This window comes from Peromyscus maniculatus, chromosome 21 (assembly GCF_049852395.1).
Source record: "Peromyscus maniculatus bairdii isolate BWxNUB_F1_BW_parent chromosome 21, HU_Pman_BW_mat_3.1, whole genome shotgun sequence".
NCBI classification, from domain to species: domain Eukaryota; kingdom Metazoa; phylum Chordata; class Mammalia; order Rodentia; family Cricetidae; genus Peromyscus; species Peromyscus maniculatus.
The window spans coordinates 8,799,598-8,807,857 of NC_134872.1; the positions used below are offsets into that span (position 1 = coordinate 8,799,598).

Below are 8,260 nucleotides of genomic sequence, written 5' to 3' on the forward strand. Positions count from 1 at the left end.
CTTGTAGATCTTCCAGGGAACCCATTCTCCCTGAAAACTGCCAATGTAAACGCCCCCCCCCCCCCAGCACGAATCTTAAATGGTCTTATTAATAAGAACAAACCTGGAGCCAAGCCTGGAAGATCAGAGAAGCAGAACAGGCCACAGCCACCTCTCCTTGCTAATTCCTCAGTTGATTCTGTTTCTTCAGACTGGAAACTTCTGAGTCCTCATCCAAATGGATCTCAGCTGAACTGCTTCTCGAAAGCCTGAAGCTTAACCAGCTCTAGTTCCTGGTCCTCACGCCTTAAATACCTTTCTGCTTTCTACCATCACTTCCTGGGATTAAAGGCATGAGTCACCATGCCTGGCTGTTTCCAATGTGGCTTTAAACTCAGAGATCCAGAAGGATCTCTATCTCCCAAGTGATAGGATTAAAGGCATGTGTGCCACCATTTTCTGGCCTCTATATCTAGTGGCTGTTCTGTTCTCTGACCCCAGATAAGTTTATTAGGGTGCACAAAATTTTTGGGGAACACAATACCACCACCACCACCACCACACATACACACACACACACACACACACACACACACACACACACACACATACTGAGGATATTTACTATGATTTTTTGTTTTGTTTTGTTTTTTGTTTTTTAAGACAGGCTTTCTCTGTGTAGCCCTGGCTGTCCTAGAACTCGCTCTGTAGACCACTGGCCTCGAACTCACAGAGATCCGCCTACCTCTGCCTTTCAAGTGCTGAGATTAAAGGCATGTGCCACCACAGCCCGGCGACTAGCTGCATTTTAAAAAATAAAAAAAAAAAAAATGGAAGCACCTACCGAGAGTGTTCTTCAGTAGGGAAGTAAGCTGGGTGAGTTATGAAATACACTATGGAGCATTTTTCAGTTAATGAAAAGACATATATGTATACTGAACTGTAAAGGCGTAACTTGCACATTAGTAAAGAAGGGAAAGGTGATTCGCCTCCTCGGTCTCCAGAGCAGCTGGAGTCACAGGCATGCTCACCATGCTCAACTCATAGCTCTGCTGCAGGGCATGGGCTTCTGCAGTGCCGTGGTTCTCAGGGTGTGGTTCAGGAGCAGCAGCACATAGGAATTCTTCACAAATGTATGTTACAACTAAATCAGACCCTGTGAAGCCTTGGGAAGAAAGCAGCCTCAGCTAGGGTGAAGCCCAGAATCTTTCAACCAACTGTCATGGTTTAGATCTAGACTGCCCTGCAAAACCCCATGCATTGAAGGCTGGATCCCCTGTGCAGAAGTAAAAAAGGGAGGCCTGTGGACGGGGACTGGATCATAAGACCTCTGACCTACCAATGGATGGGTCTACTTATAGACTCATAGCTTACTGGGTTTGGAGACTAGATTTTGTTTAAAGCTAAGGTCTGCCTTTGCTCCTCAGCTACCATAAAGCAAGAAGCTCTCCTCACCACACTAATCCTGTCTCACCACAGGCCCAGAACGACCAGGTCAAGTGACCACAGTCTGAAACCTCTGAAAACATCTCTGGGGATGGAGAGTTTTGTAGTGGGTAGCCATTCCAGCTTGGATCTGGAAGTTCCAACCCCCATTGAGACTCTGGCAACTGTCACGCCTACGAGGTGGGGCCAGGAGAGGCGCCGGGGACCCGGAGAGCTGGATGGGCGAGCGCTCTCTCTGTGCGCTCGCTCGGTACCGGAATGCTGAACGGTGGAGATTGACTGTGCAGAGCTCCGGAGAACACCGCTGGACTGCGTTACACCTTCCCCAGACCCTGCGACCTACCCATTACTTAATTTGTGAGTTACGCCATTAAATAAATATCCTTTTAACTACGTGGAGTGGCCAAAATAATTTCTCCAATACCTTTAGGCGTGGGTTCGTATCCCACTTCTGACACCAGCCCAGCTAGCTCAGTCGGTAGAGCATGAGACTCTTAATCTCAGGGTCATGGGTTCGTGCCCCACGTTGGGCGCCAGGTATTGGAGAAATTATTTTGGCCACTCCACGTAGTTAAAAGGATATTTATTTAATGGCGTAACTCACAAATTAAGTAATGGGTAGGTCGCAGGGTCTGGGGAAGGTGTAACGCAGTCCAGCGGTGTTCTCCGGAGCTCTGCACAGTCAATCTCCACCGTTCAGTGTTCCGGTACCAAGCGAGCGCACAGAGAGAGCGCTCGCCCATCCAGCTCTCCGGTTCCCCCAGCGCCTCTCCTGGCCCCGCCTCGTAGGCGTGACAGTTGCCAGAGTCTCAATGGGGGTGGGAACTTCCAGATCCAAGCTGGAATGGCTACCCACTACAGAGTTTAGCCCAGCAGTTAGAGCACTTGCTGCTTTTGCAGAGAACCAAAGTTGAGCTCCCAGCACCCACACTGAGCATCTCACAAACCCCTGTAACTGCAGCTCCAGACCATCCAGCAACCTCTTCTGGCCTCTACAGGTACCCACACGCATGCACACACACGCACACATATACTAAATAAAAATCAATCTTTCTTCATAAATTAATTATGTCTTCTTGGTATTGTATTTTTTAGTGACAGAAAGCTGATCAGTGACTACAGCATTCTGGGTTTTTGTTTGTTAGTTTTTTTCTAATAGCTTTACTAGAATATGAGTCTGTTTAAAGAGCACAGTTGAGTGGATTTTAGTATGTCCACAAAGCTTTGCAAATGTCTGTTCCAACTTCAAGCCTTTTCAGTGCAAAGAAAAGAAACACCAACCTCTTGTCAGTTACACCTTATTCCCCAGCCCTCATTCCAGCCCCAGGCAACAAGTAATCTGCTGCCTGTCCCTGCAGATTTGGCAGCTCCAGACATTTCATAGGAACGAATCATCCAGTCTGTGGTCCTTTGTGGCTGGCTTCTTTCATACAGTGTACCGTTTTCTCTGAGGGTTATGATATGCCAGCATCTGAAAGGGGCTGCTTTAGGGTAGAAATAAAAAGGCATCAGTCAGTCAGAATGTGACAGACCAAGGACATAAAAAGAAGAATACCCTGATCAGGAGATAGAAGAGAGGCATAAGACCAAAAGGGCACATAAATGGCAAAAGTGAACGACGTTCCTCCATGCGGGGAAATAAGCTTATCTGTCTTGTTCCCAAAGTCGAGGCAGACCGACACACAGAGGCCAAATAGTACTGTGCATCATTAATTAGACTTCTGTGTTTGCTCTGCCTATGATGCAGCCTTAATCTTTTCATCTCCTCAAAGGATTTTATCAAAGAAATGATAGGTAAGGTCCTGGAAGTAGGAGACATCACCAGAGAAAGCAGAGACTGTACAGAAAGGGCAGTGCTGAGGACGGAGGATTAAAGGAATGGTTTCTGTTCCAGGCACAAGGACAGAATAGTGCACGTTCACTCCATCCCCCCACTCCTGTCTGGAACCTGGCAGTCAGTCACCCTGGGAGGAAGAATCCCCCAAGACCCACGTTTAGCTATGGAGCGAAGGCCTTCTGCCTGGAATCAGCTCCTTTTTAATCTCATCTGAATTAAAAGAGAAGAGAAACTGGAGACAGACCAGTCAGGAAAGTCAGATGAGAACTACCGAACACAGGTTCATTCACGGAGGCAGAGGGAGCGAGTGCAAGGAAAGCCTGTGTGTGCACGTGCCAGGGTGCACGTAGGGCATTCCCAGGGCAACTGTGAGCATTGTGTACTTCAGGCTATCCAGCCTGCCAGCTTCTGGGCCATTCCCCTGGCTCCACCCTCCATCTTACCACAGGAGTGTTGGGATTACAGATGCATGCCACCACATCCAGTCCCCCCCACACCCCCATTTTTTAAAAATATGGCTTCCAGCTTGCATGGCTACTGCTTTTAACCTCTTAGCTGTCTCCCCAGTCCCTAAAAACACCACTCTTTTAATGAGGAGAGTGTGTTCTCCAGTGACTAACTGTACACCATGGTAAGGAGCTATCAACACGACTGATCCAAGAGACTGCTTTGTTCTAACCTGCAGAGTGCTCCTCTTGCCAATCTTCTCCCAGTTAAGGTCCTTTCCTTTTGGGGGAGGAGCATTGTTTTTACCTGAAGTCTCACAGGAACAGCAAGGCACACAAATACAGCTTGTTAGACTTTCACAGTGTACCCATAGTAAGTAAAAAGAAAAAAAAAAAAACATTGGAACATTGTGTGCACGCCCCCCCCCCCCCCAAGTCCCTGTGCTTCCCGTTAACTATCATTCCTCCTCCCTAGAGGTAACTGTTTCTCCTGACTTGTAATATTGGTTCTTCTGAGAAGTGAACATGGGGCGGGGGGGGGGGGGGGGGGGATAGCAGAAAACCTATCAGGTGAAGAGCTGAAAGTAGGAAGTACCGAGACATAACTAAATTCCTTAATTCAATAGGAGGAAAGGTCCCACTGTAATAGATGATTAGCAAAGTCAGGGGCAGCGGATGGATGGTCGTGGAGAGAGCTATGAGAACCTGGGCTTTAAAGGGAAAGCCAGCGGGCAGCCAGCCAATGTCTTGCTCACTCTCTACTCTCAAAAGACATCAAAGGTGGATGATGGAAAGACCAAGGGCCACTCATCCAAAATTTGAAAATGCGTACCCAAGCTGGGCAGTAATGGTGCACACCTCTACTCCTAGCACTCAGGAGGCAGAGGCAGGCAGATCTCTGCAAATTTGAGGCCAGCTTGGGCTACAGAGTGAGTTCCAGGACAGCTAGGGCTAGAGAAGCCCTGTCTGGGAAAAACATCAACAACAAATGCTTACCAATTTCTACTCTTGAACTTGTTTTCAGAATCAGAATCCACTGAGTGGCTGCCAGGAAGACTGACCCTGCGACATCACAGCAAGTGACTCAGTCATGATTTCCCTGAGTTCCTGAGAAAGACAGTGCTCATTTACCAGGGTCCCCATACAGTGCTCTCTGTTTCCTTCCTGCAGTTTGGGTGCGTCTTGTCACAGCAGCTCTAGGTGCTGTTCACCCCCAGATTCATGGAGAACACTGATAACTTGGGTACCATCTTCGAAGTGTGGTCCATGACTGACTAGCCTTGTTAGCATCACCTGGAAACTTGATGGGAATGTCCACAGTCAGGCTGTGGAGATGGCTCAGTGGTCAAGGTGCCTGTTGGACATGTATGGGAACTACCTTGGGATTCCCAGAACCTACATGAAACCTACATGAAAAAAACTGGTGGAGTAGCCCATGCCATCTGTAACCCCAATCCTGAGCATGCCTGGAGATAAGTGAATCCCACTCAGTGACCAGCAGTCTAGCTTAAATGGTGAGATCCAGACTCAGTGATAATCCATTTTTTTGTTTGTTTGTTTGGTTGGTTTTGGTTTTTCTAGACAGTGTTTCCCTGTATAGTTTTGGTGCCCGTCCTGGATCTTGCTTTGTAGACCAGGCTGGCCTCGAACTCACAGAGATCCGCCTGGCTCTGCCTCCTGAGTGCTGGGATTAAAGGTGTGCGCCACCACCGCCTGGCAATAGTCTGTGTTTTTTTTTATAAACTAAGGTGTAGCAATAAAATAGATGTCAACTCCTGGACTCCTATATTCTACTTTCTCCTCTCTGCCCTGCTCTCCCTCTCTCTTACACACACAGCAAATGCTTACTGTAGCGCCCTCTGCAGACCTAGCCCATCAGTGGGGCCCAGACACCTGACACCTGTGTTTAAACAAACCCCAAGCAATTCTGCTAAGGTGTCCCATTTTGAGACCCACACATAGCCATCAGATGCTAGAAATTGCCACTGACAGGCATACAGGGTGGTTAGTACTCGTTTCAAACCTAGTTTGTTCCTGGTGATACTCTGCCTGCTGCTCTTCTGGTTTGTCCATTCTGCCTCCACAGCTCATAATTTTTCTCAATACAGCAACTATCTTGTATCCTCAGCCTTGTTCTACAAGGACATTTAATATGATTTTGTGCCCCCAATCATGCTGTGCACACTCCATTAAATCTTTATATCATTACATGACATGATGTTGAAATTATTAACTCACCTCCCTGCCTGTCTTGGTAACTCATGGCCCATCACCATTCAAGCAGCTAGACCACAGCCTCCTGCAGTGCCATGCAGGACAAGGACTCTTGACTTTGAACGTTCTGAACCCTGAAGCTTTCTTTCTCCTGAGAGGGGAGTCAGGAAGGACAGCCCTGAAGATCAGTGAGTCCCTGTGTAGTGACCATACCTTCCTGTAACTGAGAAAAAAGGAGAAACCACCTTCCTGAGACTTAAAAAGTCATAGTTGCTCACTTTAAATAATTTGTAAAACTCACAAAAATAGCAGGAAGTAAGTAGCCAGTGATGATCATAGCTTGGTATTTCCCCCTTCTCTTTCTGTTTTGTTTTGTTTTTGCTTACTAACATCAAGAGCATGGTATACATAGATTACATTCTGTCTCTTCACTTACTACCTCATGACATTGTCCCATTGTTCTTTTTAAGGTCTAAAATAATGTTTGAATGCTTCAATGACATTAGAAAAGAGAACACTATCGTTATGTGTATATATTAACAATTTCCTCATTTGGGGCCTTTCTACTTTTTTCGATACTGTAAAAAAGTAATACAAGAAACAAGTTGCATTAATTTAGAAATTAAAATCCTTGATTATTTTCTAGGATACAGAATACCACAGCAGGGCTGGAGAGATGGCTCAGAGGTTAAGAGCACTGACTGTACTTCCGAAGGTCTTGAGTTCAATTCCCAGCAACCACATGGTGGCTTACAACCATCTATATTGAGATCTGGCGCCCTCTTCTGGCATGCAAGCAGCATACTGTATACATAATAAATAAATAAATCTTTAAAAAAAAAAAAAAAAAAAAATACCACAGCATTAACCAAATAGGAGCTGACCATTTTAAGGCCTTTGAAGTCTCAAAGCCTATTGTATCATGTGTATTTTTTTTTAATATTTATTTTCAAGCTATGGGGTTTTGCTTTTTTGTTTTGTTTTGTTTTGTTTTTGTTTTTTTTTTTTGTGTGTGTGTGTGTGTGTGTGTATACACTTGAATGCAGAGGCCAGAAAAAGGTGCCAGATCTCCTGGAGCTGGAGTTAAAGGTGGATGTGAGTCATGGGTGCCGGAAACTGAACTCGGGTCCTCAGCAAGAGCAGCAAGTGCTCTTAGCCTTATCTCCAACCCTAATGTGTAGTTTGATGACATCTATGAAGTCTATTTAATTACAGCTCTAAAAGTCCAGGATGAGATTAGCATTTTAAAAATACTTTATAATATGCTAACATGATTTTATGCTAATAGGCTAACACCAAATTTATGTGTTTGCTGTACAGTTTCTCCTAACTAGTGATTAGACTGAGCTGGGTTATTTCCTCCAAAGAGTACTGTCTGGTTAAGCTCAGTTAACTGTCACTGGCCATTTTCTGGGTCACCCGGGTGTTGTTACTTCCTTGGTGTCACTGCGCCATCATGCCTGTTACTAACATGTTCCATTAGTGTGACCCATATTTCTGAGCATTCAGCGTAACAAAATACTATGTAAAACACTGTTCAGAAGGGCTCCCTGCCGGGCGGTGGTGGCACACATCTTTAATCCCAGCACTCGGGAGGCAGAGCCAGGCGGATCTTTGTGAGTTTGAGGCCAGCCTGGTCTACAGAGCGAGATCCAGGAAAGGCGCAAAGCTACACAGAGAAACCCTGTCTCCAAAAAAACCAAAAAAACCAAAAAAAAAAAAAAAAAAAAAAAAAAAAAAAGGAAGGGCTCCCAAAGGTAGCTCAGACAAGTAACTGCTGATCAGAGGTGAAAAATGCCCTTTGTCCATAAGCAGGAAAGCCTCAAAGTGTAGACTACTCGTCCCTTTGTAAATGATGCCAGGTCACACTCACTTTGAAGAAACTAGAATCAGAATCTTGAAACCAGTGGTTCCAGCAGGGCAGTACTGACCCCTAGGGGTTATTCTGGAGATGTGGAGGGGCATTTTCAGTTGGTTTTACTAGTGGTGTTTAGTGGATGAGGTGCAAGGACATTCGACATCCCCAGACGGTCTGCACAATATTTAACCCCAGAGCATTCATACAGGCAAAAGCCTGTTTCATTTTTCCCTCTCAATGAAGTCAAGCATGACTCCCGTTTTGGGCTTCACATAGTTCATTTTCTTCTGAAGAATACAGTGTAGGTGGGCAGAGGAAAAGTTTCCATCAGAGAAAGTGAACAAACATAACCTCAGCAGGCCACAAGGTTAAGTTAGTGATGCATGCTGAATGCACGTGCCCTCAATGTGAGAGGGCATTTCACCCGCGGTCTTCCACTTAAAGATATATAATTCCACTTTCATCATCGTCATTACACCA

At 45.8% G+C, this 8,260-nt stretch overlaps 1 long non-coding RNA gene across 1 annotated transcript; it reads left to right on the forward strand.

The window, feature by feature from the left end:
• Window positions 1-2,290: 2,290 nt before the first annotated feature.
• On the forward strand, window positions 2,291-5,113 carry LOC121824641 (uncharacterized). The gene is made up of 2 exons (XR_013046733.1): window positions 2,291-2,423; window positions 4,733-5,113. It is a non-coding gene; the product is annotated as an uncharacterized LOC121824641 (long non-coding RNA).
• Window positions 5,114-8,260: the final 3,147 nt, after the last annotated feature.